Genomic DNA, 22,012 nt, shown 5'->3' with positions numbered 1-22,012 from the left:
CCCACCTATGTGCAAGGAATCAAACCTTGGTTGACTGTGTGCAAGGCAAGTGCCTTTTTTCTTTTTTTTTTTTTTTTGCTTTTTGGGTCACACCCGGCGATGCACAGGGGTTACTCCTGGTTCTACACTCAGGAATTACTCCTGGTGGTGCTCAGGGGACCATATGGGATGCTGGGATTTGAACCTGGGTCGGCTGAGTGCAAGGCAAACGCCATACCCACTTGCTATCGCTCCAGCCCCAGGTAAGTGCTTTATCACTAAACTCTCTTCATCCTCTAACTGTAATTATTTTAAATGCCTTATATTAGAATTTTTAAAAATCTGTGTTATAATTGAGGTAAATTATGATAGCTTTTTTCTTCATATTTCTTTTTATATTTTTGTTTTATAAGATGATTATAGAAATTGGGGTAAATAGGCCTTGAGTGTGAGAACTGAAGTTTGGCTGATGATAAGCTTAACTTTTATTTTGTTTTCTGGGTTTTGCAAAGCCCAGTTTGCTCAGAAATTTACTCCTTGGTCGGCAATCAGGATTCAGTCCTTGGGGGGTTTGGGGGACTGTATGGATCAAACCTGTGTTGTCATGTGCAAGGAAAGTACTATCCCTCTGCCCCATGAAGGTTTGCTGTAGACTTGCTGTAGCTATAGATTGAGGTACTTTCAAATTCCTCTACTGTCTTTGTTTTTAGATTTCCCTAAATATTCCTTCTCAGAGTCTGTGTCACTTTTACAGCTGTAATTCACAGCTATTATACTTGAATTCCACCATAATACGGCGGAGGGGATGGGGCCGATCTTGGGGGGAGATGTGCTTTATCTTTCATTGAAGGTCTTTCAGTGAAATGTCAGTGGTTTAACCAGCCCAGGTGTGTGAATTCAAACCAGGGCTATTGTGGCCACCACGCAGAGCTCTAGGCACGGCAGGATCATGGTGCACCACTGCCTGGCACCTCGGCCGGTTTACGTAGGCTGCCTTCTTCACATGTGTCCATTCGCAACTAGTCAACTAACCCAGCTAATTTTCACTGCTTTCTATCCTCTCCCTGACCACTATTTCCAATCTATTAGATTGGGTCATGTTATTCGTTGAAGTCATGACTTCTCTCTGCACTTGCCAGCCCATACCAAAAAAATATGAATAAAAATATCAATAAAAAAACGGGGGATATGCCTTTTGTTCAGGAAGTCTAAGTCTCTAGAAATGGTTTCCCCTAATGGGTATTTTTTTTTTTTTTAGTTTTTGGGTCACACCCAGAAATGCTCAGGGATTTCTCCTGACTCTGCACTCAGGAAGTACTCCTGGTAGTGCTCAGAGGACAATATAGTTATAACCACAGACGAAAAACTTTATATTTTAACTAACCCAATAGTGACAGCAAAAATTTTAGAAGATTGTGTAAGACTCAACTATGAAAGATAAAAATATATGATAAAAATATTTGGAAAGTAATGAAAAAGAATTAAAAAAGAAAATGAAAATGTTATGAAAAAATAAAAGACAGGAAAATAATTTTATAAAAATAAAACAAACATGAAATTTGAAGAGTAATAAAAAATGAAAAGTAAATTATTACAACACTGTTTCTAATTGCCCACCAAATTTTTATGTGAATGATAGAAGTTGAATAACACTGACTATTGTGTATTAGAGAGCAAATTCCAAGTTCACTTATTTTCCTTTTGAAAATTATTTTCTTCATCTATTAGAATGAGCACATTTATGCCTACCATGTCATGTTGTTACCGCAACTTTACGAGTTTCTGTGAGAAATTTATGGAGTAGTCTAAAGCAGGTGGTCAATAAAGTGACATACTGCACTTAAATTTTAGAGGGGATTCTATTAGCACATAAATCTATACAAAGTGGAGTTCAGCTGACCATACATATGTGCAAGGTCTGTCCAAGGGAAGAAAATAGATCACTCAAATAATGTGGACAATATTTCATGTCATTCCATGGTAAGAGTTTTCCAACTAAAACAAAGGAGCAAAGGAACAGTGAAAAGGTGAAAGTGGAGGTGAAGAGAAAGAGGAAGGGAAAGTTCTTTGGCAGAAGCAACAGTGTATGGGATGTGCTTCAAGTGGAAAGAAATCAAAGATATTTAAGAAGTGCAGCAGTAGAAATAAAGGGGCGAGAGGAGGTAGATAGTGTCAGAGTGGAGTCTAGCATTCGGCATGGAATCCTTGAACTCTGTGTCCTACCACTACCCCCTCCACACACACAGTGTAGGGGTGCTCATGGCTTCCTTCTTCCTTCAGTGCCTTAGGGGGGTCACTCATAGGGGTGCTTGAGAGACCATGTGCAGAGCTGGGTATTGAACCTGGGTAGGCTGAATGCAAAGCAAGTACCTTACTTTACCTGCACTCTTTGACCCTCTCATTATATTTTTGAAATGTAAAAAGTTGGACAGGATGACTAATTATGATCCATTTTAAATTCTTTTAAAATTGTATTACAAATTTAATATATTTCTCTTGTGTATTTATGTGAGAACAATATCCTGAAATATCATCCTAGAGGTTTATTTTTTGGCTATCTGTGATCCTTTTTTGTTTCCATACACATTTTGTAGCTTTCATATTTACTTGAAAAATGCCATTGTTCAGCTGAGATAGAGGATGCTGGGAGGACCCATTCGGGTTAAAAGATGTGAGCTGAAAGTAGACTATAGACCGAACGTGAAGGCCACTCAATATCTCTATTGTAAACTACAACATCCAAAAGGAGAGAGGACAAAAGGGAATGCCCTGCTGCAGAGGCAGGTTGGGGTGGTGGGGGTGGTGAGAGGGATACTGGGATCATTGGAGGAGGAGAATGGGCACAGGTGGAGGAATGGGTAAACGATCACTGTATGACTGAAATGCAAACACAAAAGTTCATAAATTTGTAACTGTACCTCACAGTGATTCACTAATAAAATTTTTTTAAAAAATAGGAAAAAAAGAAAAATGCCATTGTTGTGTGCCAGAGAGATAGGGTACCAGGTAGGGTGCTCGCCTTGTATGCACAGATCCAGCACCACAAGTGATCATCCAAGCACTGGCAAAAGTGACCATTAATGTAGAGTGGGAGTAAACTATGAGTACAGCTGGGTATGTTTCCTCTACTCACAAAGCCATTGTATTTCAATAGCAACTGTTTGGGATTGTTTTGTTGAACCCCGGTTGGCTGCATAAAGGCAAAATTCCCTCAGCTATTCTATGGTTTAGGCTCCATATCCAGTTTTTAATCAGAGTATGATGTTAACTTGGGGTTGTCACCCATGGCAATCATTCTGTTGAATAGTATTCCTTCTAGTCTAAATGTACTGCATCTTGAAGATCATAAATAATATTGAATTTGTCAAATATACTTTCAGAATCCAATGATATGATCATGCGATATTTTTATTTCTTTTTTGTTGATATGGTATATTATATTAGTTAAAATTCACATTAAACCATACTGTTTATTCATGGGATGAGTATTTCTTTTTAATCTGGATGAATGATAGTCACTGTTTCTCAAACTTTTAATGACTAGGGCTCCCTTGTGATCTCATTTCCTTACTATATGCCCCCTCCCCATTCTATAGTTGACCCCTAACTTTTTGTCATGTTCCTCCACTTTTGGTTTATCATGTTACCCCTCAAAATATCCTGTGGCCCACAGAGGTTCCTATGGCACTGTATTGAGAAATACTATTCTAAATATGTTATTAGATTTTATTTGACAAGATTTTATTGAGAATTTTTACACTTGCTCATCAGAGATATTGGTCTGCTTTTTTTTTTTTTTTTTTTTTTTTTTTTGAGCAGTGATCTTCTGGTTTTGGGATGAAAGTGATGTTTACCTCCTAAATTGTATTCCCTCTTTTTTAAAAATTATAGTCTAAATAGTAGGGTTATAATAGTGTTTAATTTTAAGTCTCGGGCCGGGGCTAGAGCCGGCTCTAGCTCCACCGAGACTCGACCTGGGTGGCCTTGCCTTTGCACAGCCGCTTGGCTGCTGAACGACCAGGATCCAGAGCCAGCTGTACGACTTGGGGTCCCAGCGAGTGCTTGCAGCCATGTGTCCAGACTGTGAACTAAGCCTTTGCCCCATGCTGTTCCAGGAAGGGAAATGATGCTATTTCCAACTTAAATCTCCCTGGACTTAATTACTAAAATACAGAAATACAATCCGCGTGGCCGCTACTGCGGCAGCGCGACTTTATATCACTTCATTCTCATCATTGGAAAACTAATTATCAAATATTTCCTTGTCAATAGGGCTGTATTCTTGGGGGATAAACTCCAACAAGAATAGTGAGTTCTTCTGTTGAAACTCCAACAACAATAGTGAGTTTTGTGTTGAAATAAGGAATGTAATCAAGGTAAAGAGAAAAGGAAGTGAAATTTGTCAGTCTATGTGGGGGCGGGGGTTGGGGGCTGGGGGTTGGGAGGTATACTGTTTTTGTTTTGTTTTGTTTTATCCTTTTTTGGTGGTGGAATATGGTCACTGGTGAAGGGACAGGTGTTTGAGCATTGTATGACCGAGACATAAGCCTGAGAACTTTGTAACTTTCCACATGGTGATTCAATTTAAAAAAAATAAAATAATCTTTTTGATGAGTTGTTGTATTCTATTTGCTAGTATTTTGTTGAGGATCTTCGCATCAGTGTTCATCAAGGATATTGGTCTATAGTTTTCTTTGTTAGTGGTGTTTTTGTTTGCTTTTGGTATTAGGGAGATATGTGCCTCGTAGAAACTGTTCGTAAGGGTTCCTGTCTTTGAGATTTCCTGAAAAAGCTTGAGGAGAACTGGCAACAAGTCTTCTTTAAATGTTTGGAAGAATTCGCCAGTGAATCAGTCTGGACCTGGGCTTTTGTTTTTGGGGAGACTTTTGATGACAATTTCGATTTCCTTGATATTTATGGGCCTATTGAGGTATTTCACGTCTTCTTGGCTCAGTCTTGGGAGATTGTAGGAGTCAAGGAATTCGTCCATTTCTTTTAGGTTCTCTTGTTTTGTGGCATACAGACTTTCAAAGTAGTCTCTGATGATCCTTTGAATCTCCTTGGTTTCTGTTGTGATGTCCCCCTTTTCGTTTTTGATTTGGTTTATTAGGGTTTTCTCTCTTTCTTTCTTTGTGAGTCTTGCTAGCGGTTTATCAATCTTATTTATTTCTCGAAGAACCAGCTCTTTGTTTCATTGATCTTATGGATTGTTTTTTGGGTTTCCATATCGTTAATTTCTGCTCTAAGTTTTACTATTTCTTTCCTTCGATCTGGTTTGGGTTCCTTTTGCTGGTCCTCTTCTAAGATCTTGAGCTGCAAAGTCAAGCTATCTATATAGGCCCTTTCTTCCTTTCTGAGGAAGGCTTGCAGAGCTATAAATTTTCCCCTTAACACAGCTTTAGCTGCGTCCCATAGGTTCTGGTAACTTGTGTCTTCATTCTCATTTGTTTCGAGGTATCTCTTGATTGGGATTCATCCCGGGGATGCAAGAGTGGTTTAACATTTGGAAATCAACAACATAATCCATCACATCAACAAAAGTAAAGATAAAAACCATATGATCATATCAATAGATGCAGAGAAAGCATTTGACAAGATCCAACACCCATTCATGATAAAAACTCTCACCAAAATGGGTTTTGGAGGAACCTTTCTCAAGATAGTCAAAGCCATCTACCACGAACCTATGACAAGCATTATCATCAATGGAGAAAAACTAAGGGCTTTTCCTCTAAGATCGGGGACAAGACAAGGATGCCCACTCTCACCACTTCTCTTTAATATAGTACTGGAAGTATTAGCAATAGCCATCAGGCAAGAAAAATATATTAAGGGGATTCAGATTGGAAAGGAAGAAATCAAGCTCTCACTATTCGCAGACGATATGATACTATACCTAGAGAAACCTAAAAGTTCTAGTAAGAAACTCTTAGAAACAATTGACCTATACAGTAAAGTCGCAGGCTATAAAATCAATACCCAAAAATCCATGGCCTTCCAATATGCAAACAATGAGACAGAGGAAAGGGACATGAAAAAAGCAATCCCGTTCACAATCGTGCCGCAGAAAATCAAATACCTTGGAATCAGCTTAACTAAAGAAGTAAAGGACCTCTACAAAGAAAACTATAAAACGCTAGTCCATGTAATAAAAGAGGACATGAGGAAATGGAAACATATCCCTTGCTCATGGATAGGGAGAATAAACATTGTCAAAATGGCAATACTCCGAAAAGCATTATACAGATTTAACACGATCCTTATAGGGATACACATGGCATTCTTTAAAGAAACGGAGCAAGCAATCCTGAAATATATATGAAACAATAAATGCCCACGGATGGCTAAAACAATTCTTGGGAAAAAGATGATGGGAGGCATCCCCCTCCCCAACCTTAAACTCTACTACAAAGCGGTAACAATTAAAACAGCATGGTACTGGAACAAAGGCAGAGCTGCAGACCGATGGAACAGGGTGGAATATCCCAACACACAACCTCAAATGTATGACCATCTAGTCTTTGATAAAGGAGCAAGAGATGTGAAGTGGAGCAAGGAAAGTCTCTTTAACAAATGGTGCTGGCACAACTGGACAACCACATGCAAAAAAATGGGCTTAGAACTCGACCTGACACCATGCACAAAAGTCAGATCAAAACGGATTAAAGACCTCAACATCAGACCACAAACCATAAAGTACATTGAAGACAAGGTCGGCAAAACTCTCCACGATATTGAAGATAAAGGTATCTTCAAAGATGACATTGAACTAAGCAATCTAGTAAAAACAGAGATCAACAAATGGGACTACATTAAACTAAAAAGCTTCTACACCGCAAAAGGTACAGTGACCAGAATACAAAGACTATTTACAGAATGGGAAAGGATATTTACACAATACCCATCAGACAAGTGGTTGATATCAATGGTATATAAAGCACTGGTTGAACTCTATAAGAAGAAAACATCCAACCCCATCAAAAAATGGGGCGAAGAAATGAACAGAAACTTTACCAAGGAAGAGATACGAATGGCCAAAAGACACATGAAAAAGTGCTCTACATCACTAATCATCAGAGAGATGCAGATCAAAACAACCACGAGATACCACCTCACACCACGGAGACTAGCACACATCCAAAAGAACAAAAGCAACCGCTGTTGGAGAGGATGTGGGGAGAAAGGGACCCTTCTACATTGCTGGTGGGAATGCCGGCTAGTTCAGCCCTTTTGGAAAACAATATGGACGAATCTCAAAAAACTAGAGGTTGAGCTCCCATTTGACCCAGCAATACAACTGCTGGGAATATATCCCAGAAAAACCAAAAAATATAGTCAAAATGACATTTGCACTTATATGTTCATCGCAGCACTGTTTACAATAGCCAGAATCTGGAAAAAATCCGAGTGCCCTAGAACAGATGACTGGTTGAAGAAACTCTAGTACATCTATACAATGGAATACTATGCAGCTGTTAGAAAGAATGAGGTCATGACGTTTGCATATATGTGGATCAGCATGGAAAGTATCATGCTAAGTGAAATGAGTCAGAAAGAGAGAGACAGACATAGAAAGATTGCACTCATCTGTGGAATATAGAATAATAGACTATAAGACTAACACCCAAGAATAGTAGAAATAAGTACCAGGAGGTTGTCTCCATGGCTTGGAGGCTGGTCCCTCATTCTGGGCAACTCAGAGAAGGGAACCCCAAGTAAAATGTGGTTGGAGGTCATGTGGGGGAAGGATGATTTGGGCCGAATATAGACTAGAGACTGAACACAATGGCCACTCAACACCTTTATTGCAAACCACAACACCTAATCAGAGAGAGAGAACAAAAGGGAATATCCTGCCATAGTGGCAGTGTGGGGTGGGGGGAGACGGGACTGGGGAGGGGGGGAGGGATGTTGGGTTTACGGGTGGTGGAGAATGGGCACTGGTGAAGGGATGGGTTATCGAAATTTGTATGGGGGAAACATGAGCACAAAAATGTATAAATCTGTAACTGTACCCTCACGTTGACTCACTAATTTAAAATAAACTATGAATAAAAAATAAAATAAAATAAATAGTGTTTAATTTTATAACACTGGTGTATTGCATGCCACAACCACTGAAGTGCTCATGACCTTTCACCTTTGATGCTATTTCCTCTCATCCAAATTTCCTTCTTCCTATCAATACTCCCATTATATGATTATTGATGCTTATGGGTTTGGTGCATGCTGTTACACCTTACATTAACACTAGCACATGCCCTAGTACTCCCAGCTCTGCTCTTGTGATATTTCCAGTCTGCCTCAACATTTTCCTCACCTACTCACTCCAACCTGATATATTCAGATTTATAATCCCAGGCCCAAGGTTAATTATTAATTGATATTGTCTCTACCATTGATTTGTTTGTCTATATATCACAGATGAGTTAGATCATCCAGTACTTGTTCCTGTCTCTGGCCCATTTTGCTCAACATTATACCCTCTAATTTCATCAAAGTTGCCACAACTGCATGCCTTTATTTTTACTTGTGGCTGCAATATATTTTATTGTTTTCATATACCACAAGTTTTATTCATCTTTTGGTGCACATTTGTGTTGTTTACATATACTGATTCTGAGGTTGTTTCTTGCTATGTCTATAAATTATGTGTAATAGACCTTAAATTTCATTTTCTAAGAGTAATTTTTTTATGTTCTCTCTTATTTTTTACTGAAGTACTGTGCTTTGTCTTCAAGGTCACCAAATACGTTTTTGGCTTCTTGTATGCTACTTCTGTGGTTTGCCACTGTATTCTTTATATCCTTAAGTTCTACCTCAATGGATTCTTAAATATATTTTTTTAAATCAGCATTTCTTGGAACTGAGTGAATCTTTCATCCAGTACTTCCTTCACTTTAGTGTCATAGAGACTGATTCTCTGAGGTCATTCTCAGGCAATGTTGAGAGTTCTGATACACTTGATGACTTCTCTGGACTTCTGTTCCGCTCTGCTTGAAGCAGCTGAATTTTTTTGTATTCCCGCCTCATGCTTCCTGAGTGCTGGGTACTCGGGGAATTGAGCAGACAGACAGGCTGTGTTGAGTCTGGTTCCAGAGCAAAGAAAAGGAAGAAAATAGCATTTGGTTTGGGAAGCAGGCATCAAGCTGGACAGAATGCCAGGCGGAGCTCTAGGTTACATCTGGGTGCATCTGGGTAACCAAAAGCACGAGCAGATGGAGTGATCCAGTTCAAAAGCAGAGAAGGTGAAGAAAGATGCTGAGGCCTTCTCTGTTTGTTTGTTTGTTTTTGGAACAGGTTAAGCAGAATGGGTGTTAGTTATTTGGAAATACAGAATTCTGTAATGAAACATAAGTAAGCAGTCTGGTTCAGGGCTATTCTTATTATAGTAACTTTTCGTTACTTTTTCACAGTCACTATGCTTGTGATTGATATCTTTATCTTTAAGCAATCAATATCTTCCTGGTTCAGTCTTGGAAGGTGGTTAGATTACAGTTTTTTCATCTAAGTTGTCCAATTTTTTATAGGAATGTTTATTATAGGTAGTCATTATTGTTTGTATTTCACAAATATTTTGTTTCCAAGCACATGTTCTGTCTCTGAGACTTTTCTATGGCTACCTGAGTTTATTGTTCTGAGAAATTTATTATTTCTTTAGAAAAGTGTATCATTTTGTGAGGAACATTCTGTGTACAGTTAAGTTTATCTCATCAATTATTTCATTTAACATCATTATTTACTATTAATATTTTACTGGACTGGAGCAATAGCACAGCAGGTAGGGCGTTCGTTTGCCTTGCACACAGCTGACCTGGGTTCGATTCCTCTGTCCCTCTCGGAGAGCCTGGCAGGATACCGAGAGTATCCCAATCACATGGCAGAGCCTGCAAGCTATCCGTGGCAAATTTGATACAGGGTGGGGATGGTGGGAGGAATACTGGGGACATTGATGCAAGAGAATGGGCACTGGTGGAGGATGGGTAAACGATCACTATTTGACTAAAATGCAAACACCAAAGTTCATAAGTTTGTAACTATACCTCATGGTGATTCACTGATAAAAACTTAAAAAAAAAAACCCCAAGTAACAAGTCTCACAATGGAGACGTTACTGGTGCCTGCTCGAACAAATCAATGAACAATGGGATGACAGTAACAGTGACAGTGAATATTTTACTGATAATAAAAAACACTGTTGCACTGTCGCACTGTCATCCTATTGCTCATTGATTTTCTTGAGTGGGCACCAATAATGTCTCCAATGTGAGACTTGTTACTGTTTTTGGCATATTGAATACGACACAGGTAACTTGCCAGGCTCTGCCATGTGGGCTGGATACTCACAGTAGCTTGCTGGGCTCTCTGAGAGGGGCGGAGGAATTGAACCTGGGCGGGCCGCGTGCAAGGCAAATGCCAATAACAAAGAAATTTATTTTAAAATAAAACTTTTTAGTTACATGATCCTACATCTGAAGAAGCTATGTTCTAAACATTTGAAGACACTAGAGATGGCACACTATTTTCTTGTTTTTTTTCCTGTTAGTTATGAAGGAAACTTATGAAATCAAGTCTCAAAGTACTACCAATCTGCTTGATAAATAAAAGCTTTAATTTTTAAAAGACAATGAAAATCATTTTTAAACTTAAGGGAAAATTCAACATGTAAATGGCTAAGTATGGTAAGTATATTTACTCAATACTCGAAAACATTTAAAATGCATTTTAAATCTTAATGCAATGAACTTAAGGCCAAGTACACATATTACATGCATTAAGGCTAGAAATTATCATAGTAATCATCCCTAATTTAGTTGCAACAGACATTGTTTGTGGTGTTGGTGTGCCAAGCTTATGAGTACTTGGCCTGCTAGTAACTGAACCAACTCTTAACCGTGGAACTCTTACTCTTCCCACAGAAGTAAGTGCCTTTTGTTTTTGTAAAGACTTAAGTCTGTGGTTTGAGCAGTGAAGTAATATCTATAAAATGGCAATTTAGGGCCAGAATCTAGCTGAACAATGGCAAGTGGGTCTGATTTCTTTGACTTGCTATGTACAATTAAAAAATATCTTGAGGAAGGAGAGGTAAAAGACTGGTAAATAGGACATTGGATTGCTAATTGCATATCATCAATAGTAGATTATTTTAGCATTGTCTCAAATTGTAGTAAATAATAGAAGGCACAGGCTAATATCTTATTTATAAATCTTGACTCACATTTTATAATTCCTACATTCTTCAGGATTTGTAGCATTATCTATGCATCTTTCAGCAAGCTTTTAGGGGAAGCCATCTTGCCAGTCTCCAGGATACTCAGTGCTCAAACTTGTAGAGCCAAATGACCCACATTAGTGTATCTCAGTTGTCATCTTGATGCAAGTTCTTTGCCCAGCATAGTTTTTCCAGCACCTGGTTTACCAGTGAGCAGGATGTTCAGAAGCAACATATTCTAATTAATTTCTTTTGGTCTGAGTGATATATCCATTGCTATATTATTTTGATTTATGGCTATCAATTTATCCTTTGTGGTTTTTAAGTGATTGCTTTGTGTTAATTTGGGTAGCCTGTATGGGAATTTTCATTTATTATCTTCTCAGCAATTCATTAATCAGCTCTATTCGTGGTGCTGTGGATTGAAGGGTAACAAGGACAAAATCATTACCTTTAAGAAGGAAGGAATTAGAGAGACCCCCAGGGATAATTTTTGAAAGTAGCAATGAATCAGCATTTTATCTGACCAGAATCTGCTATGGTGGAGAACCCTGGAGGTTTCTGTACCATGGGGAGGTTAAATATGTTCTGGGAAGGGAAATGGATTTATAGGGGCTATACATTATGTATACATTTCTTAGGAGATACAGGGCAGTGCATGTATCACTTCACTTGTATCACTTGTCATCCCATTGATCTTCGATTTGTCCAAGCGGGAGCCAGTAATCTCTCCATTTGTCCCTGCCGCATGCTAGTGCAACCCAATGATATTTGCTTGCTCCAGGAACAGGAAGAGTCTCAAATCAATCATTCAGGGATTTGATGAAGAAATCTGACCATCTAGTTGGTGGGCAGCTACTCGGTCTTCTGACGTCCCGTGGAATCCAGTCGGTAACAGCTCTAGTCCAGTGGTCATCTCTGAATTGCATTACATGACCGGCCCATCTGATTTTTGATGCCTTGGCAAACGAGACAGCGTCCCTGATTCTTGACCATTGATGGAGGTCAGAATTCCAGATTAATTCTCTCACTTGAGTGAGATGTGATACTCCTAGCATAGCTTTTTCGATTCCTCTTTGGGATACCCTAATAGCGTTCTCATCCTGTTTGCATAGGGCCCAGGTCTCAGAGGCATATGTTAGTGCAGGAAGAACGGTGGAATCGAAAAGATGTGCCCAAAGTCGGAGGTTCTTTGTTCTCTTAACCACTTCTTCAATGCTCTTGAAGGCATTCCACGCTGATGTCTTCCTCCTGCGCAGTTCTGGTGCCAAGTTGTTCCTCATGTTGATTTCTCATCCCAGGTACATATAGCTGCTACATTCGGAGATGTTCGTTACATTGAGAGCAAATGGAACTTCAGGGACTAGTTCATTTTTCATGGGCATTGTCTTGTTGAGATTCAGCTGCAATTCGACCTTTCCACACTCGTGGTTGAAGTCAGCCAGCATTTGTGCTGTTTGGCTAATGTTTGGTGTTATGAGAACAATGTCATCAGCGAAGTGGAGGTGGTGTAATTGCCAACCATCTATCTTCACTCCCATTCCTTCCCATTCCAGTCATCGCATGATGTTCTTGAGGGTAGCACTGAAGAGTTTCGGTGAAATGATATCACCCTGCTGCACCCCTCTCTTTACATCAATGATCACTTACTTGTAGAATGGTGAGATCCTGGTGGTGAATCCACAATACAGCTCTCGGAGGATTTTGATATACTGAGTTTAAATGCCCTGTTTGGCCAGTGCTTCGATGACCGCCTCAGTCTCAACAGAATCGAAGGCCTTCTTTAAATCAATGAACTTTAGACAGAGCGGCATCTTGAACTCTCACGAAACTTCAATGAATTTGGTCATTGTGTGGATATGGTCTATTGTGCTGAATCCCCTTCAGAACCCGGCTTGCTCACATGGTTGTCCTTCATCTAGTGTTCTGCCTATTCTATTCAAGATGACACAAGTGAACAACTTGTAGACAACAGACAGCAGGTAGATTGGGCGATAGTTGCCAATGTCGTGGATGTCTCCCTTCTTGTATAACGGAAAGGTCCTACTGGTTTTCCATTGGGACAGAACCTTGCATTCAGACAGGTAGCATGTGAAGAGTCGGGCCAGTGTATTGATGAGTACTGGCGGCCGATTCTTCAGTTGTTGGGGTCTGACCTTGTCTGGACCAGGTGCTGTACGCGTCTTTACCAATGAAATGGCATGTCAGATTTCAGAAGGGAGGATGTTCAGAATGACATATCCATCCTGCGGAATTTGGTATGTGGGTAGGTGGACATAGCTGTCAAAGAGATCTGAGTAGAAGTCATCAATAATCCTTTTCATTGCCTTTCTGGAAGATGTGATAGATCCATCAGGACGTCGGAGAGCAGTCATCCTGGTCTTGTAGTTGGCGAAGGATAGGCGAGCATTGCGAATACTTTTCCCAGCTTCTGCTGCACTGACCAACACTGCCACTCTTCTCTCTTTGAGGTATTCCTTTATCGCACCTCTGCACAGCTTTGTGAGCTTGGACGTTAGCTTGTGGTTGCCTGAGGCTCACACCAAACCACATTGACGAATGAGCTTGAGAGTTTCCGAAGACAGGCATCTGTTTGTGGCTTTCTCAATCTTGGCACTCTTCGCACAGCCATGGAGGTGCTGAACCAGTCAATGGTATTCCTCGTCGACTGATTCAGTCATCCACTACCCAGCCACCACCACTTTCCAGGCCGCTCTCTGGACATTTGGGCCGAACCTCACACATGAGTGAAGCCCCACAAAACCAGGGAAGCAGAACTTTGCGACCTTGAACTCTAGGTTCAACGAGACCTGGAAACAAGATCCTCTGCCTCCTTCAGTCTTGGCATCTGAGGGAGGGGTCAAACCCAGATGTCCCACCCTACCCAAGCCAGATAAATACCTCACTGGCCGACCCTCACTACATCCACAACCCAGCCACTGCCATGCTCCAGGTTGCTCTCTGGACCACGCTGCTGCCAAGCGGCCACACAACACACCATAAGACATTTAATATCCATTATTCCTGCACCATACTGGATAGAGCTCAAATTTGGTGTGAACCATGGTAACATCTCTAAGGGCGATTGGAGGCTGCCCTAAAAGCCTCTGTTCCTCTCAGAGAGCCTGGCAGGCTACTGAGAGTATCCCGCCCGCACGGCAGAGCCTAGCAAGCTACCCGTGGCGTATTCAATATGCCAACAACAGTAATTGGCCTCATTGGCCTATGTATACATTTTAGAAATTTTGTTAAAACAAATATTAGAAATATATGTGCCCTCAGCAGATTGTTAACAATTTGGGAGACTTTCTATGAAGATATAATGAAAATGCTATGCATTGATTTTTATAGGCTTATAGAATAGTGAAATTAGTCTTATAAAGTAAAATATCTATATATCAAATTATTGGCAGTAAAATTTTATGTTATATAGGAGCTAATCAAACAACAAAGGAATAAAGGGATATTTCAGAGAAAGGAAAATCATGTACAAAGTTAGGGCTTCATCTGACTTATCTAGAACCAGTCATAAAGATGAAGTGAAATTTGGCATATTTGGGATTTAAACTATTGGCTGACATGGGATTTAAACAATTTTACTTTGATGATTTTAGATAGAATATACATTTATTGTTGTACAGTTCGCACTACTCCCTAATGTAGCAAATTTCTATTTAACCTCAATCTGTTTATATCTTTAGACTTTAAGTCTTTAGACTTTATATCTTTAGACTTTAAGTTTTTAGACTTTAAATTCTATAATATTTGCCATAAGTTGGAATAGAGATAAACAAATGGGACTATTTTAAACTAAGAAGCTTCTGTACCTCTAAGGAAACAGTGACCAGAATACAAAGACAATCCTCAGAATGGGAAAGGATATTCATCTAATACCAATCTGATAAAGGGTTGATATCAAGGATATACAAGGCACTGGTGGAACTCCACAAAAAGAAAACATCCGACCCCATCAGAAAATGGGGTGATGAAATGAACAGAAACTTTTTCAAAGAAAAAATCAGAATGGCTAAAAGGTACATGAGAAAATGCTCTATATCACTAATCATCAGGGAGATGCAGATCAAAACAACAATGAGATATCATCTCACACCACAGAGACTGGTCCACATCCAAAAGAACAAAAGCAACTGGTGTTTGCATGGATGTGGGGAGAAAGGGACTCTCCTTCACTGCTAGTGAGAATGCCAACTGGTTCAGCCCTTTTGGAAAACAGTATGGATGCTTCTCAAAAAAATAGAAATTGAGCTCTCATTTGACCCAGCAATATCACTTCTGGGAATATATCCCAGAGAAGCAAAAAAGTATAGTGGAAATGACATCTGCACTTGTATGTTCATTGCAGCACTGTTTACAATAGCCAAAATCTGGAAAAAAATAGTGCCCAAGAACAGATGACTGGTTAAAGAAACTCTGGTACATCTACATAATGGAATTCTATGTAGCTGTTAGAAAAGATGAAGTCACTAAATTTTCACATATGTGGATCAACATGGAAAGTATCATGTTCAGTGAAATGAGTCAGAAAGAGAGGGACAGACATAGAAAGATTGCACTCATCTGTGGAATATAAAGTAACAGAATAGGAGACTAACACCCAGGAACAGTAGAGATAAGCCCCAGGAGGTTTGCCCTATGGTTTGAAGCTGGCCTCACATTCCGGAGGAAAAGGCAGCTCAGACAGAGAAGGAAACACCAAGCAAACGGTGTTGGGAGGACCCGCTTGGGTTGGGAGCTGCCAAAAATAGACTATAGACTGAACATGATGACCACTCAACACCTCTATTGCACAATATCCAAAAGGAGAGAGAGAACAAAAGGAATGCCCTGCCTCAGAGGTGAGGTGGTGAGGGCGAGGGGGTGGGGGGTGGGAGGAATACTGAGATCATTAGTGTTGGAGAATGGGCACTTGTGGAGGGATGGGTAACCGATCATTTTATGACTGAAAGGCAAAGACAGGAGTTTTTAAGTATGTAACAGTACCTCACGGTGATTCACTAATAAAAAAAATTCTATGATATTTGCCATTATTGACATCTATGCCATACTTTGTAACTTTCATGGTATTTAACATTTCTTAATATATCACCATAAGGTATATGTATATACATAATTAGCATGTTTCATAGATGAGTGAACAGAGTCTCAGCAACCTTAGGCAACTCTTTTGAGGCAACTCTGCTAAAAACAAGGTAGAATTGGGATTTCAATCTAATCTGCTTAATCCAAAATCAGCATTTTGATACCATATAAGATCAAGTGGGAGAGGTGCCTCATTGTGTAGTTCAAAAGGCACTGAACTCTCTTTTTACAGGTAATGGTTTCTTTGACAAGATGATCTTATGAAAAGATCAACCTTTGGCTTTCTTAAAGAGGTTACAATAATGATGTTGACTAAGAGAGTTCTGGTGACTCCAGTATAATCAATAACTTTTGGGTTAGAAGTTTAATGGGGAAGGGAAAGGATTTTTGCTTTGTTTTGTTTTTGTGTTTTCTACTTGCACTCACAAAATAGCTTACCAGAAACAGGAATTTAGGTTTACCCATAAGTTTATTTGGGAGTTGATTGAAGAAGCATGATAAGAGATTGGGAGAGAGGGAAGAGAAAAGAGCTAATGAAGGGTTTATCATTATGAGTAAATTATAAAGGCAGCTGGATATTTATCCTACTGTGGATAGGATAAAGACACTTTGAGAGAACTTTCTTCAGACTAACTGTCAGAGATGTCTTTAAATGATTTCCATCCACCCACCACCCACCACACACACACACACACACACACACACACATACATACACACACACACTCCCACACCAGATGTTAAAGAAGTCTCAATGCTCTTCTACATTCCCATAGTTCACTTGGAAAGATAGTTCCTGAGATATCAGCTGTTGTCTTATAAGATTGTCTGAGGACTATTGAATTCTGATAAAATTCTTAGTCATAGAAATGTAGGTGCTTCTGTTTACAATAGCCAGAATCTGGAAAAAACCCGAATGCCCCAAAACGAATGACTGGTTGAGGAAACTTTGGTACATCTATACAATGGAATACTATGCAGCTGAGAGAAAAAAGAAAGTCAAGAATTTTGTAGTTAATTGGATGGGCATGAAAAGTTTCATGCTGAGTGAAATGAGTCAGAAAGAGAGAGACAGACATAGAAAGACTGCACTCATCTATGGTATATAGAATATCAGAGTGGGAGACTAATACCCAAGAACTGTAGAAATAAGTACCAGGAGGTTGACCCCATGGCTTCGAGGCTGGCCTCACGTTCCGGGGAAAGGTCAACTCAGAGAAGTGATCACCAACTACATTGTAGTCGAAGGCCATGTGGGGGAAGGGAGTTGCGGGCTGAATGAGGGCTAGAGACTGAGCACAGTGGCCACTCAACACCTTTATTGCAAACCACAACAGCTAATTAGAGAGAGAGAACAGAAGGGAATGCCCTGCCACAGTGGCAGGGTGGGTTGGGGGGGAGATGGGATTGGGGAGGGTGGGAGGGATGTTGGGTTTACGGGTGGTGGAGAATGGGCACTGGTGAAGGAATGGGTTCCCGAACTTTGTATGAGGGAAGTATAAGCACAAAAGTGTATAAATCTGTAACTGTACCCTCACGGTGATTCTCTAATTAAAAATAAATAAATTATTAAAAAAAAGAAAAAAAAATGAAATGTAGGTGCTTGTGGTAGGCAGCTGTCAGTACGGATAACATCCCCCCAAATCCTCAAAGATATAAGTAACTCCCAGGGAAAGTCAAAAGGAAATAGGCAGAACACTTGCTAAAAGAGGAACTTGCTACCATAGTGCAGTGCAAAATGAATGAGAGCACACAAAGACTACTTTTTATTCAATTCTGTTAGAACTGTTGGTCATCAATAAACACTTGTTATATTTAACCAAACCTGCGGAATTTTAGTTACTAAAGTGTGTACAACATGCTGATCAGGTCAGAAATACTTTAAATTTCTTACTAACAATTCAGGTTATGATATACCTATTAGTCAATGATAAGTTTTGATGTTGGGAGAGTAGAGAACATAGCCCTTAGGGCTGAACAGACACTGTAATCTTGTAGTGATTTATACCATTATAGTCAAACATTAAAATTACTTTCTCCTCTTACTCTAGTTTATCATATTTAACATTGAAATGATGATACTGGACTCAAATATAATAGCAAAGAAGTGAGTTAGTGTTTGGGGCTACTAGAATTTCTGTTTCGGAGGAATATAGAGAAGATGACAGTCTAGAGGAAGGAAACAGAGATTAAGTACTTTGAAGACAGTTCTGACTATATCATTGGTGGACATAATGGGTTCCTAAAGAAGCACACTGCTGGTGTTGCCAATTACCTCTGTTCAGTACTCATTATGTAACCTAGATTAGAGCTTAATTTAATCCATTTTAACTGATGTAAATGCTATTATCAGGATGCTATTCATATTTCTATGTTTGAAAATGTGATGTGGATAGCATATTGTACTATGCTTGTGTTTTATACTAATTGTTATTACAAAGCAATGGTGTAACTCTTTAAACAGGAAATTTAAAATCCAAGGTAGAATGTAGAATTTTATCCATGGTATCTGTGCTTCCCACGAACCAACCTCAGTTCCTAATGTGTGAATACCCAGGCCCTCGTGAGTGATTATTTGACTCCTATAATCAGAATTTAGAAAGGAATGCAGTATCCAATGCCAAGCTTGGATGAGTGATGTCTAAAGAGAAGGTCAGGCCCCTTCTGAGCACTGAGACTTATTCACTATGTCCTTAAATCACAAAGTTTGTGGCATGGTTGGCAGGGGGTGTTGGGAGGTGCAGGGGGGTACTGTGTGGTGGGGGTTACTGAATTTTTGATAGTATGAGGAGATAAATTCAATTCATAAAATCAGATGGACTCTAGCTGTTAGTATCCCCAGAGCAATGCTGTATAGGTTTGGCGTCTTGAAAAATGTGCAGCAGTCTTCTTGGAGTAGATGACTGGGCAAATAAGACATGAAATGAGCCTCAAAAGGACTGGAAGTAAATATTCTTTAAAGATTTGGGAGTACTCTCTAGTAAGCTCTCTGGGTTTATGCTTTTGTTTTGAGAGAGACTTTTAATTATTGTTGCTATTTCCTTTACAGTAATTGGCTTGCTTGGTGGTTCTCTTGATTCAACCTCTTGATTCAGCCTTGAAAGGTTATAGAAGTCAAAAAATGTATCCATTTATTCAATTTCTCAAGTTTTATTGCACCCAGCAATTCTCTGGGCTGGTAATTGAGACAAATGTACTCTTAAACTGGATTTAAGTCATGTTTAACTACCAAGATTTTTCTCTTGATTGTCATTCATACCTTCGCAGTTAAGTGGTATATTTTCAAAACGTGTCCATGTTTTCTACTTATTTTATGTCTTTAGTAATTTATTTAGAAAAAAAAGAAATAAATTACATATCCAAAGTTGGAATGTATGTGATTCCAAAATGAAATACCTGTCTTTAATCGTTTAAGCCTATTTTTTTTTCCGGTGGTGTTTATCCAAGGATAACTCATCATTTAAAAAGATATGGACTTCTTTTCTTGCTCATTGTGGATTATAATTATTATTATTTTTACTGCAAGTTCACCTTTTATAGGGGCTCAGTGGAATCCTAGTGTAATGATAAACACTTAATTTTTTTTCTGATAACATCACACAGGTGTCATTAGGTCAGAACACATTTTAAATTAATTTTTTTGAAGTGAAAGCAGGTTTTATTTGGAAGTTCTGAGGAAAGGGGTAGGGGAAGAGAGAAAGAGAGAAATAGAGAGAGAAAAAGTGAGAGAGATTCAAGAAAGAACATGAACCTTAGAGAGTGGAGAGAGAGCCCTACGTAAATTTCTTGAAAGGAAATTTTAGTATAAACCTGAATGTCAACTCATAAAGTTTAAGCCTATAGCTATTAATTCTTTTTAGATTAATTTTTTGCTTAGTTCTTTTTACATTATTATTTTTTTAATCTAGAGCCTAGATTTAGAACATGTTATTGTCATTTCTTTTCACGTGTAGATGGATTATTTTGTGTAGTCTAATCTCTTTATCTCTCACAGATTTAAGTCTTTATTTGTGTTCCCTACTTGAGCATTAAACGTAATTCTTCATAATACTGAAACCAGAAAATACTCATTGGGCCTCCAGAGTTTCAAATCAGTTGAAAGCTGATTTGAAATAAGCTTCAAATCAGCTTAAGATTTTATTTTAGTATTTTTTCATTTTGCATCCCTATAGATTTCTTTCCCTAATCTTGTAGTCACAGCTATGCTTATAAAAGGAGCCTCTCAAGATTTTACCTTTTGTAAATAGAAGGGTTCCTTTCCTAGATTTTTAAAGATCAGAATGTTATCAGCAACTAAAGTTCTTAAAGATTTCTTTAATGTATTTTAAAAAAATGTTTTTCCTTTTTTTCCCCTTGTAATGGTGCTGGTGGTGCTGTGGTGGTGGTGGTGGTGGTGTGTTTGTGTGTTTGTGTGTGTGTGTGTCAGTGTGTTTGGGGTGGGGTGGGGTGGAGGTGAGGGTTGGACCATGCCTGACAGTGCCCAGGGCTTGCTTTATGGATTTAAAAAATTTGTCCCAGACCTGAAGTGTATGTTTTTAAAGGATAAAGTTTAAATTTGGGGAACATAAACATTTTAAATGTATTTCACATGTTAAAATTTGATAATAGGGGCTGGAGCAATAGTACAGTGGGTAAGGCAGTTGCTTTGCATGCCACTGACCTGGGTTTTGTCCTGGGCACTATGCATGTTTCCCCAAGCCCTATTGGGAATGAATCCTGGGCATAGAGATAGGAGCAAGCTTTGAGCACTGCCAGGTGTGGCCCCCAAACAAAATAAATTAAAAATTAATAATAAAAATATTGAAAAAGTCTCTTTCTTGGAATACACGACAGTTCCAAAACACAATAATGAATATAAGATAGCATTAAATATTTTTTGATTCTTTGTTAACTAAATCTGAGTTCAACATGCCTCTCTTTGTAAACATCTTCTATTAAACTTCTTTTTTTCCAGAAGAAAAAACACAAGTTACAAAATGTGAAAATGATTTAAAATTTTTTGGGGTACTTTTGCCCTTTAATATCTGTTATCACAAATTAAAAGGTCTGAACATGAATTATTTTGGGATTATGATAAATAAGAACTTTCTTAAAAGCTTTTATCCCAATTCTTATATCTAGAACTGAGGACTTGTTACAGTAAATTCTAGTTTTCACAGCACTCATCTATATTTAAGGGTAAAGCAGAGGAAAAAGACACTATATGGAGATGGGTCAGTCATGAATTGCATGAATAACATTGTTATTTTTAGCAGCTACCTTTTCTAGTATTTAAACTGCCACTGAGAATAGCTTTGAACAAGCTGCAAAACCCTGAAGGTCATAACCCAGGAGGGGACAGAGTATAGGAACATGTGTACCAAGGATGATGCAGATGGATAAACAAGCCAGAAAGTGCCCCATAATTTTTCTTTTCCAACATTTCATTGAATAGCTCACCCCAGGCTATTATCCTGTGAAAGTGGAATTTTAAAAGACCCAACCCCAAACAAATCCATACTAATCCCTGTTGGGAGACTTTTCCCATCATTAATGAAACCCAGAAGAGTCCTAAAGAGAGGTGTGACAATCTGAGAGGCAGAGCAAAGATCACAGAGGTGAGAAACCTGTCACCTCTCTTCATATCTTGGGGAGCAGATGGGCCAGACTCAGCATGTCCAAAGCAGTTGTAGTAGGACAGAGTTCCCACTGTCTTAAGAGCTACACTGAGAAAGACAGCCAT

General features: G+C 39.0%; 1 pseudogene; it reads right to left on the bottom strand.

Moving 5' to 3' along the window:
- Window positions 1-10,725: 10,725 nt before the first annotated feature.
- On the bottom strand, window positions 10,726-22,012 carry LOC105943090 (transcription initiation factor TFIID subunit 9-like; annotated as a pseudogene).

The sequence above is a fragment of the Sorex araneus genome, chromosome 3, assembly GCF_027595985.1.
Source record: "Sorex araneus isolate mSorAra2 chromosome 3, mSorAra2.pri, whole genome shotgun sequence".
Taxonomy (NCBI): domain Eukaryota; kingdom Metazoa; phylum Chordata; class Mammalia; order Eulipotyphla; family Soricidae; genus Sorex; species Sorex araneus.
This window is presented reverse-complemented; position numbering and strand designations above follow the sequence as displayed.